Source organism: Lissotriton vulgaris, chromosome 10 (genome assembly GCF_964263255.1).
Source record: "Lissotriton vulgaris chromosome 10, aLisVul1.2, whole genome shotgun sequence".
Taxonomy (NCBI): Eukaryota; Metazoa; Chordata; class Amphibia; order Caudata; family Salamandridae; genus Lissotriton; species Lissotriton vulgaris.
Genome location: NC_141698.1, coordinates 347763515 through 347788312, shown reverse-complemented (window position 1 = coordinate 347788312; position 24798 = coordinate 347763515). Strand labels below are relative to the sequence as shown.

The following is a 24798-nucleotide window of genomic DNA, read 5'->3' as shown; positions in this document are numbered from 1 at the left end:
ATATTACAAATAACAATGGTTTTTATTTTTTTTAAATAATACTTAAATAAAAGTTATTGTAATTTATAATGGCAATAGCTTAAACTTTTGTAAATAACTTTTGTGAAGATTATGTTCAGTGTATTTTATTCTGACAAAAATACAATAACAGAAGTGAAATATTAACATATTTTTGTGACATTTGTATTAAAGCTTGAAATATTGAGAGAACATATTTGAACCAGTGATGCCGTGGTGGTGCTGAGTGATGCTGTTGTTGCACTGGGTGATACTGTTGTTGCGCTGAGTGATGCTGTGGTTCCGTTGAATGATCCTGTGGTTGGGCCAGTGATCCTGTGGTTGCGCTGAGTGACGCTGTGGTGGCACTGAGTGGTGCTGTGGTGGTGTTGAGGGATGCATTCTTGGCCCTGAGTGATGATGTGGTGATGCTGAGTGATGATGTGGTGTTTCTGAGTGATACTGTGGTGGTGCTGAGTGATGCTGTGGTGCTGCTTAGTGATGCTGTGGTGGTGCTGAGTGATGCATTATTGGCCCTTAGTGATGATGTGGTGTTGCTGAGTGATGCTGTGGTAGCCCGGAGTGATGCTGTGGTAGTCCCGAGTGATGATGTGGTAGCCCCGAGTGATGCTGTGGTAGCCCCGAGTGATGCTGTGGTGGCCCCGAGTGATGCTGTGGTAGCCCCGAGTGATGCTGTGGTGGCCCCGAGCGATGCCCCGAGTGATGCTGTGGTGGCCTCGAGTGATGCTGTGGTGCCCCGAGTGATGCTGTGGTGGCCCCGAGTGATGCTGTGGTGGCCCCGAGTGATGCTGTGGTGGCCCGAGTGATGCTGTGGTGGCCCCGAGTGGTCCTGTGGTGGCCCGAGTGGTCCTGTGGTGGTGCCGAGTGGTCCTGTGGTGGTGCCGAGTGGTCCTGTGGTGGTGCCGAGTGGTCCTGTGGTGGTGCCGAGTGGTCCTGTGGTGGTGCCGAGTGGTCCTGTGGTGGCCCCGAGTGGTCCTGTGGTGGTGCCGAGTGGTCCTGTGGTGGTGCCGAGTGGTCCTGTGGTGGTGCCGAGTGGTCCTGTGGTGGTGCCGAGTGATCCTGTGGTGGTGCTGAGTGATCCTGTGGTGGTGCTGATTGATCCTGTGGTGGTGCTGAGTGATCCTGTGGTGGTGGGCGAATAAGGAGGGAACTGCAACTCTTAGTTAAAGTGAAAGTACAATAACCGCTAATGTCTCCTTGCAAAAACTAAGAAAAATATATATCTATTGACAGAGTGCGCAAAACAACTAGCAAATAGTAATAAAACACAATAAAGACATAGCCGTGCACAAGTAAAACAAAAATGGCAATATTTCCAAGCACACGACACACGCCTGTTTGTCCCAGTAAAAAACAATAATAACTAATTAATGCTTAAATTGCGAAGCACATAGCTAATGTTACCTTGGCGTTTTATAAGAATACAAGATAACAAAACAAGCATGCGTGTGTTGTGTGCATGGAAATATTTCCATTTTTGTTTCCCTCGTACACGGCTAGGTCTTGAATGTGTTTTATTCCCAATAAAAGAAAGGCCGTGCACGAGTGAATAGTGAATGTGTAAATTGCCAAGCACACAGCGAATGTTACCTTAAACTTGTGTGAAAAGAAAGTGTTTCCGCTAACCGCCACTGAAGCATGCAATTTTGCTATTCTTGGTCGGATGTGTGACCTTGAACATGTTTGATTGATGTAAAACAAGTCTTTATGCTAAAAAGTGTGCCCACATCCTCCAAACAGGAATATATTGAGATATGGGTCCAATTTCTCCGAAGCAAATGAGCATCTTAAACAAGCCAGATGGCATCAGACAGGCTTAGCATATGGCGTAGCTCTGTCGAAAGGAGCAGGCATCGGTTGGGCTGGCAGAATGACTAACTGCATGTCATGGGGTGGAGTTGTTCGAATTCTGCAGATTTGGTTTTGTTGCATCAGCTTGCGAGCATACAGCTTTTTGCCTGTCTCCTCCCTGCATCCTACATTTAACACAACTGATGCAAGCGCCTCTAGCGATGAGCAAATGCGAGGTGATTAATTCAGCTGCCCAGGGCGGTTATGCACTTAATCTGTCCCCATTGTCCTAGTCGGTTATTTGCTCTTTGGAATCAAAGGCGTTGGTAACAGGCCGTCTTTGTTTACGTCGAACCGTGCGTTTAGGGCTCACCTAGAGACTGCGTTCTCCGACGATGCAAAACATCCCCGCCCTTATTTCAGTTCTCACAGACTCCTGATGTACAACCATCAATACAGTGGTCACATTTGTACTTCAGTAACGGGGCTGCTGTTATTCTTACAGTTGTAATCTGCAGCTAGATGCCTGGCATTTTCTTGGTTTCTCTGGCCACGGGCTGATGTCTTGTGTGGGAATGTTACATTTCCCATTGGTGACTGAGGCTGTAACGACCGGATTTTCGGACAAGATGGAATCAGCTCCTAGGAGCCCCTCTAACCCAGTCGGAACGTAATCACCTCCCTCCTTAGAACCTATTTGCAATGGGTATAGATATATATATATGTATATACATTTCGTACCTAAGGATAGGGCAAATAGCAATAAACATGCATAGATTTCTACAATATCCTATTCATACCAGCTAGTCTCGCGGCTACTTAGGCCCAGACTAATCTACCCTGGGGCAGATCTGATTATGTACCCTTACACACTGATCTCTCTCAGTGCTCACTCGACACGCAATCCGGCGTGCCTACACACGGGCCTGCAGTCCCAGTGCTCTCATTCACTCATCCAGTCCACAATCCGGCGGACCTCCACACCGTGTCCTCCCGGTGCTCTCATTCACTTACACACGATCCACAATCCGGCGGATCTCCACACCGTGTCCCCCCGGTGCTCTCATTAACGCCGCATACCAACGACGATCACTTTGCTATGAACACTTATGGAAGAAATCTCTCATTGTCTACTCAGGATAAAACTACGATAATAGAATTTAGTATGGCTTTCCGAATTGAAATATGTACCTTTTGCTCTTGGCATCATACGTTCCCTCTCTCCCTCATTGCTCAGTCATTTCTTACCTGACCGAGATTCGCATCCGTTCATGCAAACAATGCCTGACTAGAAGACCAGGTTACCCTGATTGAACAAGAATACAAGGCACATGTCGGTTCACTAAGAACTGGGGTATTTTTATTACAATAATTATAAACACAACACTATATGATAATATATATATATATATATATTCTGCAAAGAAAAGTAAAAGGTTAGAATGTGCACTCTATAAGGGAATGGGCAGATGTCACCTGATTAATGTGAAGTCGGGGTTCAGCAGTCATCTAGGTTCCCTTCTCGTCTGTGTCTTGGCTCGTCTCGGAATCACACCTTAGCAGTCACGAGTACACGTCTGCACCGCTATGCTCGATCTCCTCTGCTTCCCTCCAAGTCACTGGAACCTCTCTCGTTATTAGCTGCTGTCTCTCTCTGTCTCTGATCGTTCTGCGCTATTTCTCCTTCTCCTTCAATCTTTCTCAGAGAGTCTCAGCTTTCTCGGACTTCAAAATGGCGACTGTCTGCCTGGAAATAATTAATGACATAGATGCTAACGGCTAGCTGCCGCCTACAGACTGACTGACTCATTGCCTAACACTTTCGCTAATATCGAAGCCTGTCCCTTCATGGAAAGTTACGGCCAGTAACCTGCCGCCCACCAAATTCTTGTACCTCCCCGTACCAAGGACACGTTCCCGGCCGGCCTGAAGTTGTGTCTTCGGAGTGGAGAAAAATACAGTTTTTCGATAAGGGCCAGCCTGAGCCGGTTCTCTCCAAGCGAACAACACCTCGAAACTAAAACATTACACTTGACCTAGAAAGCCTCTCAAGCTACCAGGCAGAGGGCAAGATGGAGTCTGTCCCGTTTAAGGCCTACAAGGCCCGAAATAAGCATAACTCCATAGAAGGTATACTAACACTCTTGCAAAAAGACGGATCATCACTAATACTAATATATCTATCCCCTAGCTTAAGTTTATAAGCCCTGATCTAAAGAAAAGGGTACGAAAATGCACTACTGTGCCTCATGGATAAGTCCTGTTTATAGTCCTAATCCCTATACTATAAGGGTAATAGGCTGGAGTCATCTTCCATCATCCTCCCTCCAAAGAGGGCCGAAAAAGTCGGTCATTACACTTCACCCTTGACTCCAGTCTATTAACCATGTTCTATATGGAACTAACATCAGCGGAAGAATAATAAGAAACAAAATTAACTGATCTATTTCTCTTGCTAAATTTACAGTATTGGAGTAGAGAAGGAATGCACTGAATAAAGCAGCAAATAGCTACTAAAATACAAATAGAAATCATAACACCCCCTAAAATCTGTCGTAAAGAATGTAAGTCAGGTAACCAATTAAAGAGCCAGTCAAACCAGCCTTGATCAATATGTTGTCTAACTTCTGCAGTCAAGTCGTGAAGTTTGTCAATATGAGCTTGGATCGATTTAGAGTGGTCAGACAGGTTGAAGCAGCAAAGACCTTCAAAGTCAGAACAGTGATGGCCATGTTTTAACAGGAGGTAGTCAATTGCTGCACGATTTTGCAGAATTGCTCTGCGTTCACCCTGGGCGTCTAATAACAAGTCAGATAAAACGGTAGATGTCTGATTATTAGATTTGACCATCCAGCATGCCATTTCACCAATTGATTTGGCATTGTAAACTGCCAATGCCGGGACACCAATAATAGAAAACGCTAAACTGAGATATTCAGATTTAGAATAAAGATGAAGGGAAGAATCACAGTCCTCATGTAACGTCATAGAATTGCGGACCACACGGGAATGGGAACTGGGATGTGAAGAAAACATTAACAAGCTCAGTCTGGTGATAGCACACGGACCTCCAGAAATATTTGCAGGAATATAGGGCCAGGAGGAATTCCCACATGAAAACAACCAGCCAGAGGGCAACAACATCGCACGGTAATGGCTAGGAGCAACTAATATACGTTTGCATGTCATATTATTTTTAACAGAAACACATGAATTCGGAAGTCTTTGCAAGCACAGCAAACGTTGATGAGCTGAAAAAGAAGTGGCAGCTTGTAACTTCAGTTTGACACATTCAGTAATTGCCTTGGGATCACAGGTCAAAATAAAGCATAAATCACCCTGCGTGATATTGTAGGTAGTAATTTGGGAATTAATCGGGGGAATGGAGTCCGAAAGAACAGTACACAAAGGGCAAAATTGATGGGCCGCGAAATCGCCCATAATAATAATGGGTCGGGCACTCGATATATTGAAAATGTGCCGCAACGTTTCAGTGGAGGCAGGGACAGCAACCAAGCAGGTCGCAAGGATGTCAGTCACAGAACGCATGGGAGTGAGGCAGAAATGCGGAGAGTTAGTAACTCTCTTAGCAAGGGTGATCCAAAAGTTTGAGGAATCCCACGCAGCGAAGGAACGCGGAACTCGGGTTCTCCAATCAACCGAAGTCTGTGGGTTCTCTCCTCTCCCGGCGTAGCAGACCAAAACGAGTCCAACGCCGGCACATCCTGCAGCAGCAGTCCAGAGAATGATCTGAAAGAAAACCAAATACAGGCATTATTCATTCTCGTAAAGAACATTTGTCAGCCGGGACAGCTTCCCAGCAATCTTTCCCTGGTCTCATTACCAAAATGGTATTATCATGACCGGTCGCAATGACTTCAGCCTGTTCAGGGGGATGTTTAGGTGATTGCACCCATATTTTCGCTCCTGGATTGTCCGAAGACCCGAAGCCTTTTTGGCCTCGTATTGTTAACTAAGTCGGGGCAACGCCTTTCTTAATCTCACCACTGAAAACAGGCATAATTAGCAACTGAGCAACACGGTCAGATTTTTGAATCGATAAATCAATCTCACTGCTATTCAGCAGGAGAACCTTAATCTCTCCCTGATAATCACTGTCAATCACTCCTCCGAGTACCTGAACACCTTTTAAAGCAAGGCCCGATCTAGGGGCAATCAGTTCAAAACTTCCAGCTGGTATACAGACACCAATGCCTGTTTCAACAATTATTCGGTCCCTGCTTTTGAGGATAGTATCATTCATGGCATGCAGGTCCAAGCCTGCAGAACCTGGGGTCGCTCTGCATGGGACCAAAGCTCCGGGGGTAATTTCCCAATACATAACAGTATTAGCAATGGTGTTGGGCTTTGCATCAACATTTGGAGGAAACAAACGCATTAAAGGAGATTCAGCATGCAACAAGGGACGATTATTCAGAATCAGCAATGCCTGGAGTAAAAAGTCCCTCCAGTTCCTGTAATGTTCATCAGTTAACTTTCGTAATTGTTCCTTTAGCAAACCATTCATTCTCTCAATGAGGCCCGAGGCCTGCGGATAATATGGAATGTGAAACACCCATTCAATGTTATTCTCCACACAGAATTCCTGCACCAATCTTCCACGGAAATGGGATGCATTATCAGATTGAATTTGAAATGGAACACCGTAATATAATATGAGTAGTTCCAATGTTTTAATGGTATTGATTTGGGTAGCATGTTTGCAAGGGAAAGCAACCAAAAGGCCACAATAGGTATCAACAGCGGTACAAATATACTGACAATTTTTGCTCATAGGGAGCGGGCCAATATAATCAATTTGCCAAATCTGAGCGGGCAATTTTCCTCGATGTAAATGGCCTTTAACAATATGAGGCACTTTTCTCTTTCTAGAATGTTGACAGATAGGACAATGCAGAATGATATCTTTAATGTAATTTAAAGGAATATGAATTCCCCGATCGGCAGCCCACCTGCTAGTGGCTCTCTCTCCAAAATGTCCTGCTTTCTGGTGGGCCCATTTCGCCAATCCTGCCAAATCAGAATCTTGCATGTCCACCACTGCCTCAACAATTTTAGACTTTTCATCTGCAATGTTATGAAAGAATTTGTCAAGGGAGTCTATCGGGGTATGAGCATCCACATGAAAGATTGTCACAGTACTCTGTGGGAGCATTTCCCAAATTGCTTGCCATAATTCTTTTCCCCACAGTTCTTTTGAATGCAATTCCCAATGATGAGAATGCCAAGTTGGTAACCATACCGCCAGTCCATTAGCAGTGGACCAGGAATCAGTGAAAATATGACATGTGCCAGGTAGTTCTTGTTTCAAAACTTGGTAAACTGCATACAATTCAGCATATTGACTACTCTTTCCGTCACCAGTTGTACTCCGTAATTTCTGCGTGATCGGGTTATAGGACACTGCTTTCCAATGCCGTTTCTCACCAATGAACCTCGCTGAACCATCCGTAAACCACACATGTTTTCTGTCCTCCGCGGACAAATCATCAAATGGCTTACCCCACTTGACAGGAGATTCCCGCACTACAGGTGCAGAGCAATGACTTTCAGTATCGTTCGATGGCGCCTGCGCCACTCGCTCATGTAACACTGCCACACCTTTCGGACCCACACGTGCCCTGTCCTGAATGTACCATTTCCATTTAATCACGCTCGCCTCTTGAGCATGTCCAATTCGATGTGATTTCGGCGAACTCAAAACCCACTGCATGATAGGAATTTCAGGTCTTAAAATTACAGCATGACCTAAAGTCAATTGCTCGGTATCCACCAGAGCCCAATAGCTTGCAAGCAACTGTTTCTCAAAAGGTGTATAACGCTCACCAGCCTCAGGCAACTTTTTAGTCCAAAAACCTAATGGCACTTTTTGTCTGCCCTGCTTTTGCCATAAACTCCAATTGGCATACAGACCATCCACAGACTCATTCAAATCCACATCACCCTCGCCCACAGGCCACAGATCCAAGGCGTACTGAATCGCTTCTTTCGCCAAATTAAAAGCATTTTGTTGTGGTTCACCCCATTCAAACGCATTCTTTTTACGAGTGACTCGATATAAGGGAGCCAAAATCTGACTCAAATGGGGAATATGTTGACGCCAAAAACCAAACAAGCCAATGAAACTCTGAGCTTCCTTCCTGTTCCTCGGAACTGCAAAATCTAAAATTTTTCATTTTACTTGTTGAATCACTTCTCTGTGACCTTCATGCCAATTGATGCCTAAAAATTTAACATTTTGGGATGGACCTTGTAACTTATCAGGATTAATTTCCCAACCTTTTGCACGTAAGCAGTCAAGGATCTGATCTAAATGGGTCTGAACCTGATCTTGTGTCACACCTTGAATCAAAATGTCATCAATATAATGACACACCTGAATTTGCGGATGTACAGTCACTTCGGACAAATGTTCCGCCACCAGCCGGTGACAGATCGTAGGACTATGTACATAACCTTGAGGAAGACTTCTAAACGTCATTTGACGTCCATTCCAGGTAAAACTGAATTGTTCCTGACACTCGGGGGCAATCGGAATCGAAAAGAAAGCATTAGCAATATCAATGGACGCATGCCATGTACCTGGATGCTTCTGAATTCTTTGAATTAAAGTAACAATGTCTGGTACTGCAACAGTCAAACGAGGTGTGTATTTGTTCAGCTCTCGATAATCAACAGTCATGCGCCAAGAATTATCACTCTTGCGCACAGGCCAAACGGGATTATTCCAAGCAGAAGTAACCGGAGTTATAACTCCTGCGTCAACCAAATCCTGAATCGTGGCACTAATTTCCTCATGACCACCTGGAATGCGATATTGTTTCTGAGAAACCACTTTCGTAGCTTGGGGAATCTTAATGGGGGGCATCCGTAAACGGCCAACCCGTGCGGATCTGGATGAAATGTAATGCTTGGTTCCAAATTGATAACAACTATCATCCAAATGCAAAGTTACTCCTTTCAAAATATCAATTCCAATTATATATTCCAAAAGCGGTACAACTAACACAGAATATTCTTTACGGGGAATCCTACCAATTTTCATCTCAAGTGTAGTTTGCACTGCGGGGGTCTCTTTTCCACCTAAACCAGTAATCGTGAAAAATTGTCCTTTAAATTTCTTAGATTTACCATGAATTAAAGTGGCCTCCGCTCCTGTATCTACCAATGCTCGGGCCCTTTAGATATTACGATGTTTCCAAAAAATCTCAATATCTACATAGGGTCTGTTGTCTCTGTGAGCCCACCTGCGTACTGGAGCTTGACCTATTTCCTAGTCATTTTTACTGCGTTCTGTCAACCAAGACAAATCAGGATAAATGCTCTCAGGTTTCTTGGGTATCAAAATGTCCTGTTCATATCCATCTCCATTACGAAATGGATTTTTGTCATTTTCATAGTACTGTGAATTACGATCAGAAAGCCTGTGACGATCCTCCCTTCTCCTCAACTCAGGGGAATAATCCCTTTCATCTCTATATCTGTTGGAAACACGATCATCTCTCCCCCTTTCTTTTTCCCCCTCTCTCACTCTCACTTTGTCACGACGAGGGGACACATCACGTTCATAGCGCCGGTCATCACGGCGATCAGAATCCACACGACGCCTTTCATCACCACTGTCATCAGAACGACGGTCACAATCATTCTTTCGCACACGACGGGCACCCTCCTTCCGATCCAAACCACGCTTACGAAATATCTCCCATAAGCGATTATTAGGTTCGCCGTCAATGTCCTCCCTTTTTACACCATCAGCCAATAGTGCCAAAACCTATCACGTCTAGAGAATTTAAACTCACCAGGAGTACGAGCTTCGGGTCTGGACTGTCTCTCAGGTTTAAACCATTCACCCAACTCACCGAGCTGGCGAACAGATTCAAGCACCGTAGATAAAGGATTGCCAGTCTGATTGAATAACAAAGTCATCATAACTTGCTTATAAGCAACAGGGGAAGAACGGATAATGCGATTGCGTACAGAAGATGTTAAAAGACCGTCCAACAATCTGTCAGAAGTACTGAGAAAAATCGCAGTCTTCATCACTTCCTCTTTAAAACGTTGCGACGCATCGCGCAAAGTGTACCACGGCTTGTCATTGACAAGCCAATCAGATTCAGTAGGGTATTTATGATTACAGCCATCATTCGCAAGCTGGAGCAAACTAATTTGGCCAGCACCATTATAATTCCGAAAATGATCTTGTACAGTAGAATCGGAACTCAAAGAGCAAAATCGTAAACAATCACCAGCATCAAGCATGATACCGGCAGCACCCAGTTCATAAAGGCGCACCATCCATGTAAGCAAAGCTTCACCGGGCCGTTGACGAAATCGTTGTAAAATGTCACTAAACTCCTGTTGAGTAAAATCCTCAATACTATCCATAGGAATACCATTAGGATTACCAGGAGCCTGTTGTAATTTGCGACGAAATACAGGGTGAGCAGAAACCTCCGGAAGAGCCTCCGAAGAAGCCCGGTCCTTAGATTTAGAAGAACAATCAGGGCGAGACACGTCATCAGAACGGGAAGAGCGACCACGGTCGCTAGAAATATCATCTTTGTCACAAGAAGCATATTTACAATCACGTCCGGAGCGAGAAGACTCGCGCTTGTCACCCTCCTCAGCCGAGGAGTCAGAAGCATTCGAATCCCAGATATTACCATCCCACTCGTCGGGGTTCCAATCCAGTCCGGCTTTCGCCACGACCAGACGCACTTTCCGCGTAGACACACGACCACGACGGTGTCTGTATTTATATTTCGCAATGCGCACTGCAGCCCTTTCGGCTATAGTTTGATAAGTCTCAAGTTTGTCGGCAAGCAATTTATTCTGACATCGCAAAAGAGTATGCGCATTCTGAACTTCAACAAACTTTTCTTCCACATCTACAAACCGCTTCTGCAATTTAAGAAACTTCTCATGAAGCATTCTGTATGCAGTCAGCACAATCCAACCTCTGCGTCCTAAAATAGGAAGCTCATCACCCTTCACTACTGGAGCTTTTTGCAAGCAAGCAACCACATCAGCGGGCTCCGCCTGCTCCAAACAAGAAGTCCAATTCTCACTTAAACCAGTAGAATCGGCCCATTCACGGGCCAAGGTCTCGTAAGGCGTGGATTCCCAGCCGGGAATTTTAACAGGCAATTTGAAAGTAGATTTCGATTTTTTCAAAAACATTTTGACACACAAAAAATATATACACAATTACAAACAAAGAAAATACGTACGAGCCGAGCGCAAACCAACAAGATCAAAACAATACAGCGCACACAGGCTTCGTAAACAGTTCGTGACGCCAGATGTAACGACCGGATTTTCGGACAAGATGGAATCAGCTCCTAGGAGCCTCTCTAACCCAGTCGGAACGTAATCACCTCCCTCCTTAGAACCTATTTACAATGGGTATAGATATATATATATGTATATACATTTCGTACCTAAGGATAGGGCAAATAGCAATAAACATGCATAGATTTCTACAATATCCTATTCATACCAGCTAGTCTCGCGGCTACTTAGGCCCAGACTAATCTACCCTGGGGCAGATCTGATTATGTATCCTTACACACTGATCTCTCTCAGTGCTCACTCGACACGCAATCCGGCGTGCCTACACATGGGCCTGCAGTCCCAGTGCTCTCATTCACTCATCCGGTCCACAATCCGGCGGACCTCCACACCGTGTCCTCCCGGTGCTCTCATTCACTTACACACGATCCACAATCTGGCGGATCTCCACACCGTGTCCCCCCGGTGCTCTCATTAACGCCGCATACCAACGATGATCACTTTCCTATGAACACTTATGGAAGAAATCTCTCATTGTCTACTCAGGATACAACTACGATAATAGAATTTAGTATGGCTCTACGAATTGAAATATGTACCTTTTGCTCTTGGCATCAAACGTTCCCTCTCTCCCTCATTGCTCAGTCATTTCTTACCTGACCGGGATTCGCATCCGTTCATGCAAACAATGCCTGACTAGAAGACCAGGTTACCCTGATTGAACGAGAATACAAGGCACATGTCCGTTCACTAAGAACTGGGGTATTTTTATTACAATAATTATAAACACAACACTATATGATAATATATATATATATATATATATATATATATATATATATATATATATATATATGAAGCTCCAGGGGAGTGTCCAAAATTGAATCGCACTCGCACACAGAGAAGCTTTCCCCAACGCTTTTATTGGTACAACATTGGCGCTTTCCAGTCAATCAGCAACCGACTGCGGCCCTGACGCGTTTCGAATCATCTTTTTCAAAGGGTGGTTGCAGTCAAAGCGCATGTGTGGACGCACAGAGCACGGATTAATACAGCGGCGCTTCCCGGGGCTCATGGAGAGCCTTAAACTTACACCGAATTTAAAGCGCATCCATCTGAGGACTTTAATTGGACTTCACCAACCAGCATGCAATGCGTTCTGGAGGGTGCGTCCACACATGCGCTTTGACTGCAACCACCCTTTGAAAAAGATGATTCGAAACGCGTCAGGGCCGCAGTCGGTTGCTGATTGACTGGAAAGCGCCAATGTTGTACCAATAAAAGCGTTGGGGAAAGCTTCTCTGTGTGCGAGTGCGATTCAATTTTGGACACTCCCCTGGAGCTTCATATTTTGGCGGCTGTCCTGCTGCCGAATTGCACCACATCAAAAGGATGGCCACGGAGCCTCTCAAGCACAGGGGCTTCAACTGTGGGGCACAGAGCACGGATTAATACAGCGGCGCTTCCCGGGGCTCATGGAGAGCCTTAAACTTACACCGAATTTAAAGCGCATCCATCTGAGGACTTTAATTGGACTTCACCAACCAGCATGCAATGCGTTCTGGAGGGTGCGTCCACACATGCGCTTTGACTGCAACCACCCTTTGAAAAAGATGATTCGAAACGCGTCAGGGCCGCAGTCGGTTGCTGATTGACTGGAAAGCGCCAATGTTGTACCAATAAAAGCGTTGGGGAAAGCTTCTCTGTGTGCGAGTGCGATTCAATTTTGGACACTCCCCTGGAGCTTCATATATATATATATATATATATATATATATATATATATATATATATATTCTGCAAAGAAAAGTAAAAGGTTAGAATGTGCACTCTATAAGGGAAAGGGCAGATGTCACCTGATTAATGTGTAGTCGGGGTTCAGCAGTCATCTAGATTCCCTTCTCGTCTTTGTCTTGGCTCGTCTCGGAATCACACCTTAGCAGTCACGAGTACACGTCTGCACCGCTATGCTCGATCTCCTCTGCTTCCCTCCAAGTCACTGGAACCTCTCTCGTTATTAGCTGCTGTCTCTCTCTGTCTCTGATCGCTCTGCGCTATGTCTCTTTCTCCTTCAATCTTTCTCAGAGAGTCTCAGCTTTCTCGGACTTCAAAATGGCGACTGTCTGCCTGGAAATAATTAATGACATAGATGCTAACGGCTAGCTGCCGCCTACGGACTGACTGACTCATTGCCTAACACTTTCGCTAATATCGAAGCCTGTCCCTTCATGGAAAGTTACGGCCAGTAACCTGCCGCCCACCAAATTCTTGTACCTCCCCATACCAAGGACACGTTCCCAGCTGGCCGGCCTGAAGTTGTGTCTTCGGAGTGGAGAAAAATACAGTCTTTCGATAAGGGCCAGCCTGAGCCGGTTCTCTCCAAGCGAACAACACCTCGAAACTAAAACATTACACTTGACCTAGAAAGCCTCTCAAGCTACCAGGCAGAGGGCAAGATGGAGTCTGTCCCGTTTAAGGCCTACAAGGCCCGAAATAAGCATAACTCCATAGAAGGTATACTAACACTCTTGCAAAAAGACGGATCATCACTAATACTAATATATCTATCCCCTAGCTTAAGTTTATAAGCCCTGATCTAAAGAAAAGGGTACGAAAATGCACTACTGTGCCTCATGGATAAGTCCTGTTTATAGTCCTAATCCCTATACTATAAGGGTAATAGGCTGGAGTCATCTTCCATCATTCTCCCTCCAAAGAGGGCTGAAAAAGTCGGTCATTACAGGCCCACCAGCAGGGCCGGCCCTAAAACGATTGGACCGGGACAGCGCCCTGGAAAGAACATTTGGGGTTTGTTGTGGGGGCGGAGGATCGTTGCTGTGTGACAGCAGGAGGTGCGAGGAAGATGGGAGGAAGATGGGAGGAGGGCAGGAGGTTGAAGGGGTGCTAACAAGTACGTGGAGGAAAATGAAGGGCTGACTGCACAGGCTTTCAGGGGCCCGGTTGAGACCAAGTGGGATGGGCGAGTTCTGTTTGCATGACATAGGCAGCGCTTCCCGGAATATTTGGCGCCCCGGGCCTGGGGCCCCAACCTCGCCCAAGGCCGGCCCCGCCCACCAGTGCTACAGCGCTTACATTTTATAACCCAGTTACTACCATTCGGCACTTCACTCTCCTGTGATAGTAAATTCAAGGTGTACACGAGTTGGCGGTAGAGGTTAGCTACCTAGATGCACTATGACACAATAAATAAGGGAATAACTGTCCAGCCAGTGCATTAGCTTCAGAAAAGGATTACACTTTTATTTACAGGGGTTTGAAAAGGATAAAGTGCTAGAGGATTTTTAGGGCTGAAACTTGGTTTTCGGTAACAGTGGCTGTGTGGCTAAAGTTATGAGCTGGTGCTGCCAGTCGGTTGAGTGTGAATGTTAGGGTTTCATATGTTGATAACACTGTCTTTGAAGGTTCCGAAAAATGGACAGAAATACCGTCCAAAAATAAGTGTAACAACTATGTCTTGGCTTGTTTTTTATTTATTTTGTTTTTTGCTGCCGAGTTTCTTATACGCACAAACAATAAGGGTAGCTCACCCTTGTCAAGCATATTGATTTCAGTGTCCAAAGTCTCGCTGTCTAAATTCAATCACGAACACGGAGCTGAACAAAATTTGTTGTACACTCTGTCTGCAAGCCTATTTCTCAGTAACGTTTGTTGTTGTTTTTATGTCTAGTTTACTTGACATCACTGGGCAAAACCTGCCGATGGCAGGGGTGGCCGGGGCAGGAAGAGATGCTCTCGAAGACGGCTTTGGAAGAGACGGTAATTTAACGGAGAGCAGGGGGCGGAGCGGGAATAGCTGCCGGCGTGCGAGGGTGATTGATCGGCGGGGCAGTGCTGGGGAAGCCTTTGATGTGGCCTGGCGGCCGTGGAGAAATGCTGCTGGCAGTGGGAGGGTCCACGATGAGTCACGTGACTCTCTCGTGCACTGTCCAAAATCCGCCGAATCCGCCTGGTAGGAAAGGAATTTTTTGGGTTGACTACAATAGGTTCGAGTAAACTCGACCTAAAAATGGTTATTCTTCCCCGCTTTCTATATCTTTATTGCAATGTACCGATCAAACTTACCAACTATTTTTTAAAACCGTAAGAACCCAACTTTTACATTTAATCTGGGGCACTGGACAGCCTAGAAATAGCTGACATACGCTAACACTATCCGATGACAAAGGGGGATTTGCCGCAAAAGATTTTTATGTATACTAGCTCTGCTTTCAAGCCCAATATGCATACTATTGGTTCAAAACACACAACTTTATACCACACGTAGCAGTGGAGGACGGTAATGCCCATCCCACCCCACTTGGAAGCATGCTAACACATGTGAAAAGACATACGTTAAAGCCAGAAATCAATACACTAGATATGACCATTGCTGCATGGCAAGCGATTGGCAATCGAACACACAAATTACCACTGTATGCACCGCCGCTGCCCCTAGCCCATCACGCAGCCTTATACATCACTCAGGAGGCGGGACCTTTAAAATCGTTAAAAGAAGCTGGCATTACTCATATGGGTGACCTATACCCTGAAGTGCGATACCTTGAAAGGAGTGATTTAGAATACATACAAAACTCACGTCCTTGTTTCAATATACCTGTTGCCGCCTCAAAAGTGCTGTACGTGACCATTTCCCTGATTTCCCTGCTGAGCCCCTGACACTCGCGTCCTTACAACTACTACTAGTGCTTCCCAGCAAGAAAAAATTGGTTACTAGATTATACAGGGCTGTGCAGGAGGAGACGGTCAAAGGGCCCAATAAAAGCCTCACAAAATGGAATGAAACACTAGATCCCCAGATCACTGGAGAGAAATGGGAGCTAATATGCCAATTGGCGGTTCTCACACCCAATGGGAATTTACGCATTATTCATTTTAAGTTTCTGCATCAGATCTACTATACTCCATCCAAATTATACAGAATGGGTCTAAGGGAATCAGATCAATGCAAACGTTGCAGACAAGTGCACGCTGACTTCCTACACCTTGCCTGGTGCTGTGGCCCGGTATTCCCATATTTGGAGGTAGTGCTTGATTGTCTCCACACCTCTGCACACCTCTCATATGCTTACTAAACTACATCCCCCAGCTGAAAGGCACTATGGGCAGATTTGTTAAAGTTGCCCTCCTACTCACCAAACGCCACACTCTGTTTACGTGGGACAGTGTACTTGCTCCTAAATTGAAAGGGTGGATGAAGGATATGGCATATTGTAAAGAAAATTTGGCAACGTACGCCGAAGAATTGGCCGTTACATCTAGGCCTAAGGATTTTTGGGGTCAACTCAAACAATTCCTTGCTATCCTAACACCTGCAGAAGATGATGAACATTCTTAAATATCTATGTTAATAATAATATCACTATGTGATCGCACTCGCTGTGTTCTATTTGCTTTGGCTTTGGCTATGTTGTACACTCTGATCACTGAGGACTTACCTGCTACTACATTGTTATAATCTTATGTTTACCATGATTACGCTGCTGTTGTTGGCAGTGAATGTATGTTACACCATAACTCAAAAAAAGTATTAAAAAAAAAAGTTTTGTTCCTGGTATTTATATTTCTCTCACTCTCATGCACCAATTAAAAGGAGCCTCATCCGTTAATATTCTGTAGTGAAAAAGAAGGGATCATCGTGATGTATCTACACATACACAAGAACTTTTAAGTTGGTTTATTATCTTAATGGGAACCCAGGTGGAGCATGCGCGGATTTGCGCAATGAAACGGGCGGCGGCAGGTGATGGGTGTAGTCATGGGAGGGGGCGGGAGTTCGTAGATTTTAATATATAGGTGCTTTTGTTGGAAGGGCATTGCGATAGCAGTGCATAATTTGTGCCGGTGCTTTCTGGTGCTAAGCAGCGGCACTTATTTCTCAAGGCCGGGTCTACAAGGGGCGAATGCTGCTAAGAGCCTGGCCTAAGAACAATAAACAAAAGAAAAACCCACAAGCTGTTTCAGGCTGCACGTAACCTGAAACTCGTGTTTTTAAACACTGTGAACGTGAATGCACAATGCAGCTCCCCATGTGTGAACCCAGCAAGTTTTACTCGCCCCGGAGGCACAAGGCAGTGTTGTATCATCAGGATGGTGGGCGCAGCATTTTACAATGCCATTGTATTTGCTTCCTAAGGCGACAGTCTGTTAAGTCCTCTAGCCTGGGGCGGGGTGCACACAGCACCAGAGACAAGAGGCAGGGTTGATTTGGGGTAAACATGTAAATCCCTCCCCCACCCCATGCTGGCCTGGAAAGCTTTTGCTTCAAAGATTTGGGGCTGGAGCAGGGGCCCACAGTGTATTTGGCAATTGCCGCCGTGCACATGAGAGAAGTAACGGGTGCAGGCCAGATCATTTTGTTTGCATGTCGGCAAGGTGAGCATTGCTCTTTCAACACTGTTGCCTCGAGCAGCAGGATTGCACTCCTATCAGTGCTGGCAAATCCCACTCCTTTGGAGCTGCAGTGCGTCTTTGTGGATTGGAGCCAGGCTGCAGCCCCAGCCTGCACGACGCCATTGACCGGATTGACTGTCTCATGGAAGAGCGGGACATCTGCATTGGGTATGTGAAAATAGCAGCTAACACTTTACAGCATTAATGCTGTAAAATGTAATCGGCGTGTTGCCATTTTAAAGTTTGGTATGAAGATGCCATCCGAAGATGGTCTAACAATGCTCCTGGCCTCCCTGCACATTTAAAGTCAAGTTTGCATTAAGGTTGGCAATGGAGGTCATGAAGGCAGCGTGCAGTTTCCACCTGAAGGGGATGCCCGTCATGCCCTGGTGAGCGAGGAAAGGCGGGAGGGAAATGAAGAATATTTAAAGAATGGTGTATATTACTAGAGACACCCTCATGCGCATCCTCTGGGAAGTCGTTTTGAGAAGGTAAGATGACCCCTCAGCCCTGTGTTCGCTGGCACCGCACATTAAGGGGCAGATTTACAATAACTGGCACATCCCTGCGTATCAGCAGGGATGCGCCAGTTATTGTGCGCCGCAGCTCCGCCACCCTGGATGCGCTGCATTTATAATGCGTCGCACCAGGGGGTTTAACGGCACAGATGCGTTGCGCATCTGTGCCGTAAAATCGGGGCATTGCTGGAGTTGCGCCGCAAGCGCGACGCAGCTCCAGCAATGCTCTGAGGGGGCTCTATCTCCACAATGCTGCATCAATCCTTACGCCTGCTTCAAGCAGGCGCTGGGTTTTGACGCAGCATGGGCCCAAAAGTGACTGAGTGAAATCTTGTAGATTTCACTCAGCCACTTTTTGGAGGTGTTCCTGCGCCGGAACGCCCCCCCTGCGATGGAACGCCTCCTTCTGGCACAGGGCTTTATAACGCGTCGCATCTGGGAGATGCGTCATGTTGTAAATACCCCGCACCATGGCGCATCTTTTGCGCCACTGCTGCATCATAAAAGTGACGCAACGGCGGCGTAAAAGAGGCGCAAGGGGCCTGTGAATCTACCCCCAAGTTCTCAAGGAGTTAAAACAAGACTGTGTTAACATCTCGACCAGGCCCCCCCCCCCCCCTTCCCCCCACTAATTTTCGGCTGAGAAAACGAATGCTAATCACTGTTCATGTAAGCGGTCTACATGTTTTCATGAATTAAAACTCGGGCAATTGGGGATAGCTCTGAGCTGCATCGTAGTGGTTTCTCCTGTCAGCCAGGCGCCACTAGGAATGGGGAATAACACCATAAACTAGACCCCAGCTTCAGTGATGAACAGACTTCAGAAAGGAGATTTTTGTAATCTTAATGTGTGACATCTTTCAGCGGTTTTAGAATAATATAATTCTGTAACCGAATGCTAAATTAATGAATGTGCATGTGAAACAATTCCTACATGTAAGTGTCTGCTTTTTAAAACAGCGCAAATCTACATTGTGTGACACATTGCTCTTAAAAGAGATCCAGGTACCTTGTAAGCAACTGGCTACTAATGCATTGTTTATAGAAAAGATACTTTTTAAAACTGTCTGTTTTAGTGACTGTAGTAAACAGCCAATCAAAGGAAATGCAACAGTAATCTGGGTACAGGACTATCTATGCACCTGATTTGCACCCTTATGCTAAATGTAATGCTTTCTATACCCAGAACCCACTTGGTGCCTGTCATTTATAAAAGATGTTGCCTTACTGATGCAAATTGTCCGATATGCCAAAAAGTAAGAAAATGGTGACATCATTTTCTACAAAGGGCTTGTGTCAGACTGGTTTGTCACACTAAGGGTAAGATTGTTTGTAATAGTCTCCTACTAGCAGCATGCAGATGACCAATGCCAGAATAATCATACTGTTGCTTTACAACAAACTGGTTAAGAGCAAGAAATACCACTTGAGAGAACTTGGCAGCATGAAAAGTAATTTGCATATTCACACCATCACTGCTTGGCTCATGGTGCCATATAGTCGGATTAATAGGCCTTGTCTGATTGCTCCCTCTATTTTAGATGCCACACACTGAGCACCCCACTGCCCTTAAAATCAGGCTCATGGCGTGTAGCTGCCTACATGTTTAAGTCCTTATTACAGTTTTAAATGTCACAACCCTCTCCAGTGCTTAATTTGTGCCTGTGGTTTCCGTTGCTCAGCACCAGCAATTATTTCACAGGGCCGGGTCTATGTGATGCTTCTCTACTTAGTGGTAGGCCTGGTAATTAAGGATAGATGTGCCTGTTCTTTGGTGTCTGCCTTATGGGTCTTCGTAGGCTCACCCACCCTGGTCCAGACATGTTGAGTGTGCATCATCATCATTATCATCATCATCACCCCATTGGTGATATCAGCGAAGCACACATGCATGTTTTGAAGGAACATGTGGTTTGTTTCCATTAGATGATCATGGCTGCGGGCAGGCTCGTGACTTGAGTCAGGCTGAGAGAGTTGGGACAGGCTTTCAGCGACGTTGCGGATGCTTAGATTGAAGGTGCGTCAGCTCACACTGAACTGAGATCAGTTGGAACCGTCTGTAGTTCCGAATTTGGCATGCTCATGGTCGGGCCAAATCTTTTGAGATGCTGCTCAAGAATGTCACTTGCACCCACTTCCTGCTAACCTCTCCCATTCTTAACTGTTTGAACGTCGATGTTTTGGAGCTCTCGCTCCCCACACACTTGGCCTGGAAGTAGAGGCCTCTTTGTTTCCATTGAACCCTTTGGGTCTGCCATATGGAAGCATTCTAGAAGCCTGAGCTGAAAATAAAGTTTTATAACCTCAACTGATCGGCAGGTGCTGACCAGATGGTTTAGGGATCATTTCAGACGTGTTTGCCAATTGCTTTCCCAAGTTTTCGGCATGTAATCTCTGCAGTCCTTGGTTAGTGCATCTCATCGGCCGCCACGGGAGAGTGCAATCACATAGTAGGCATATAACTTGCGATTCGTCCCACCATACTTTGCCCCCTCTTTTCCCACCACAAAAGGCACCATACCAGTACCTGCGTAGTCTTTATTAATTTTCATATAACGCCATCTTTATTTGTAGATGCACTGTCAATATTAGACCAACTTTTATTAACCAATCCAACACACATTGATAAACATTGGGTTACACAGTATTCGTTTGAACCACAGGTTACAGTTACAATTGTATTTACAGTTCTGGATCTCCAGAGACACACTGTATGCGGGTTGTACCAGCAGGACACAACCCATCTCCATTGCTTACATTTCAGGCAACTACCCGTCGTCTACCTCCTAGACGCGGCCACCAGGGCACTGCTTTGCGCCTTTCCTTGCGCACCAGCTTTCACCAAGTTGTTTCCTCCAAGCACCGGCATCTTGGGTAAGGCTGGAGAGTCTAGGGCCATCAGCAGGACAGCCCCCCCTCTCCTGCCAGCCTGGAGCCCCATTGACTGCCCTCCCTGTTCCAGGATCGGCCAGTCCCCGTCAAACAGGAGTCCCCGCCATTTTCCTTGCCCAGGACCCCGCCCGCTCTACCTTTAAAATGAGAGTTGGGTGGGTGGGCAACTTTGCTTCTGGCTGCGACCCCTGGGCGCCCGAGGAAAAAGGACAAAGAGAGGTTCTCCCTCGTGTTCCGTGTTCTTATCCGTTTCCCTGGAGGAGTTGCCTGCACACCTAAGTGAGCACTACGTGCCTGCCCTACCTCCTCATATTTCCTGGCAGCCCCTCCCGCTTGCCCTGACCAGATGTGCACTAGCCCAGCCTCTCTCTTGCTCTCGCACGAAATGCCACTAAGGGCCCCCCACCCCTAGGCCCGAGGGGGGCCTCTCATTCTTATTACTGAGCGCCTCACACTAAGTGAAGAGCAATTCCTTTCAAGGTCTGCGTGATGGTGCAGCTGGACAGGAGGCAATGAGAATGAGCACAAAATGCAGAAGAGTCAGAGTAGTAACTTCCAATGGTGCAGCAAGTGTTTTTGCACCAGTTCCCAGGAGTATGAGGCCCCACTGATCACAATTACATAGCTGCTTTTTGCTACTTAACTGGAACCTGTGGCTGGGGAAGGAAAGTATTCCTGTTAGGCCACTGCGTAGAGTACACAAGGCCAGATGTAACGCTTAGCAGTCACTTGTAGCTGGTACTCCTTGGACACTTTTACAATACTCAGTCCACTGGTGGCTTTTCCCTGCTCAATGTATGGGATAAAACACTAGCCAACGATAGTTATCGTCACTTTTACTTCACTGAGAAATAAGAGCTGTAAATCATGTGCGTTTCATTGGTGCCACAGGTACTGTGGCATCACTATGCCACATGTACTGTGGCATCAGGTACTGTGGCATCACAGGCAGTATTTAATTTGGGCTGGTGGTTCCTGGTGGGGGCTACCGGCACTTATTAGTGGGTACCTTCGCTTTTTTTTCCTATCAGATACTTACTGACCACAAGAAGATATTTACTAAACACAAGACATGAAAAAACACAGAGCTTTGAAAGACTAAGGAAGACAAAGATGACAGAGGAAGAGAAAGACAGCAAACTATTTTCAAAGGGAGAAAGCAGGGGCCTTCAAGAATGAGATAAAGGGGCAGGGAGTGGCTCATAGTGAATTAAAAAGACATGAGGTGGATTAAAGACCACCAGCCTTGGAATTTGGCGCAACATTTAATTGCTCTAGCCTCGGGTGGATCACACCGGACACTTCTCCTTCACATCGCCTGCAGCATCTTAAGCTCCAAGCCCCAGCAACCCGCGTGACGAAACCCGACACTACTTCGACCCTGTGCACCCGCTTCCTGTGGGTGAGGTAACTCAGCAACGCCGGTGTTCCCACACTGGTACACACCTCTAGGGTCTGCGTCTAAAGTTTTGTCCTTCTAGGTTGAGCGTAAGTATCCTTAAACTCTAACTTTGTAACTTTTACGCACCATTGACATTGCATTGGTGCAAGCCGCGCTTTAAGCGCTGCACCCGATTCCCGCAGGCTTTTCCCGACTTCAGCATTGCTAGTCCCGACCAGTCCCAGCGATTCTCTAGGCCCTAGGCCTAACCACTGTTTGATTGGTATCTCTTATACCACTTTCTTAGTATATGGTTTGAGTGGCCACCCGCCCTCATCCATAATTGTGCAACTTACATATGTTATACTGTGCTTTTGTTTAACCCCTTCGAAGCTAATGACGAGCTGGGCTCGTCATGGCGCTTACCTGCCGTGCGCGGATGACAAGGCCAGCTCGTCATGATTTATGGAGTTTTAGATATTTTAGCGCAGGACGGGAAAACGCCTAGCAGCCATGTGGTTAAACGCTTGTGCCCCTTTGCTCATAAAGAGTACTGGGGATTATTTTGAGTAATAAATACATATATTTTTATAATATATACTTGTGTGGTGTCCTTTCATTTGATATTACAGGATTGTGATTGGTAAAACAGCTCGCTTAACACAACCTCTTGAGTTTAGCCTTTAAGGCTGCTTAGTCTATGCTACCATTAAGATAGCTTGTCTATAAGGTTGACTTACAACCAGACACCATAAGGGTTGTTTGGACTGATATATGATGTTTCCAATTCTGGAACCACCTTGTATCAGGCCAACTTCTCACACCATCCAACCTGTTATCTGAGCTCAGGGAAAACCACAGGTGCTGATAAACTGTTTGGCAGTTCCTTATTGCCTAGAGGTAAAAAAAAACGTTAACTCTGGTCCATAAAAAGCAAATATGTTAGGTGCAATTACATCAAAAATAAAATGTTGTACACTGTACGCGATAAACAGCAAAAGATAGTGATTTATTGCAACGGTCACTAAAGTAGTCCAAAGCTAGACCATCAGAAGCAACATCATGCTACACTACCAACTGATTGAGCCTAGCTGTTGATTCATCTGATTAGTTTCTGTTAGTTGGCGCAAAAAATGTTATGTGGGTAAAGGAAAACACTATTTTCAGGGTGAGTTCAGTATTATCCTTAATGGTGAATCATTTAATTTGATAGACATGTTAACAGAGGAGCAATCATTGCCTGTAGCTCGTTTTGTTTGTCAATGTAGGTAAATGGTATATAATTAAAACATAGATTTGCATTCATTGCTTCTTAAAGTCCCAAAATGATCCTTGGAAGCATACACCTATTTATTTATATAACACATCATATTTAATCATGTAGCGATTGTCTTGATATAAGCGGTAAAAGTCTTATCCAGGCATTCCTATTTCTAAGCTATACTTTATGGTGGTTTCATATCATTTGTATTTCTGCTGCTTCTTGATTTTCTGACATATCACTATTGTTTGTTTAGGCCATGCCTGTGCGTAATGGACCATTGCATAAAGGCCAGAATGCAGAAAACCTACAAAGAAAAGATGAAGTGATATCTCGGATGTGAATGGGAAATAACACCCCGTTGTCCATAGCGTTTAGTTCATGTTGCATTCTTTTACAATAATAGTAAATCTGAAGAAGGCAACCAGGCAATTCACATGCCTAGAAGCGATTAAATAATCAATGTCTCCATTAAAAATAACTATTTCGATTGAAATCTGCTGCAATTCGGTTTAACATCATATCACTTGCTATTCAGAAATAGATGATATCACTTGATTTATACATTCTTTCCTTGAATTCACAGATTTTGCACCTCGAGAGTTGATTATTGTTTTTACATTTGGGCATGTCCACTTTACTTGTATACATAGTTATGAAAGATGCCATTATGAAATCTGAGTAATTACCACAAGATTATAACTGTAATGATGTCTGTAACTTGTGATTTTAAAATACGAATGTAAGTACATGCCCAAAATATGTCAAAACATTGTGTTTTTTTTTAAAGAAAGATAACAATAAAATGTGTTAAACAGTGTGTTTTTTTCTGTTTAAGGCTGTAACATGATGTTTGAATCCCCCCATCTTACACTCACTCCTCAGAATTTAAAAAAAATGTTCGGCAGTATTTCAGCTATTTAATCACAGGTGGTTAACATTTCCTTTATTTCCTTTTTTTTTTTTTTTTATAAGCTACGTTTAGTAAAAAGTGTAACTATTCTGTTGATGTTGCGACATGGTAAGGTGTACATAATTGAAAACTATTACATCCACATTCTGAAATCATAGGAGAACTGACTAGGCGCGGTTCGTCCATTGGGGCGTGGGGGCGTAGCCCCCCCCTGCCCGACGCCGCCCGCAGCTCCCTCATGACAATCATGTCAATGAATCAACATGACGTCAGACCGCCGGGCGGGCATCATGTTGAT

General features: G+C 45.2%; 1 long non-coding RNA gene across 1 annotated transcript in view; it reads left to right on the top strand.

Annotated features, from left to right (window-relative positions):
- The window catches only part of LOC147685226 (uncharacterized), a 90355-nt gene extending 65948 nt beyond the window's left edge, over positions 1-24407 (top strand). Inside the window, exon 3 of the long non-coding RNA XR_015300418.1 lies at positions 23844-24407. This is a non-coding gene — a long non-coding RNA (uncharacterized LOC147685226). The remainder of the gene's footprint in view (positions 1-23843) is intronic.
- The last annotated feature ends 391 nt before the right edge of the window (positions 24408-24798 follow it).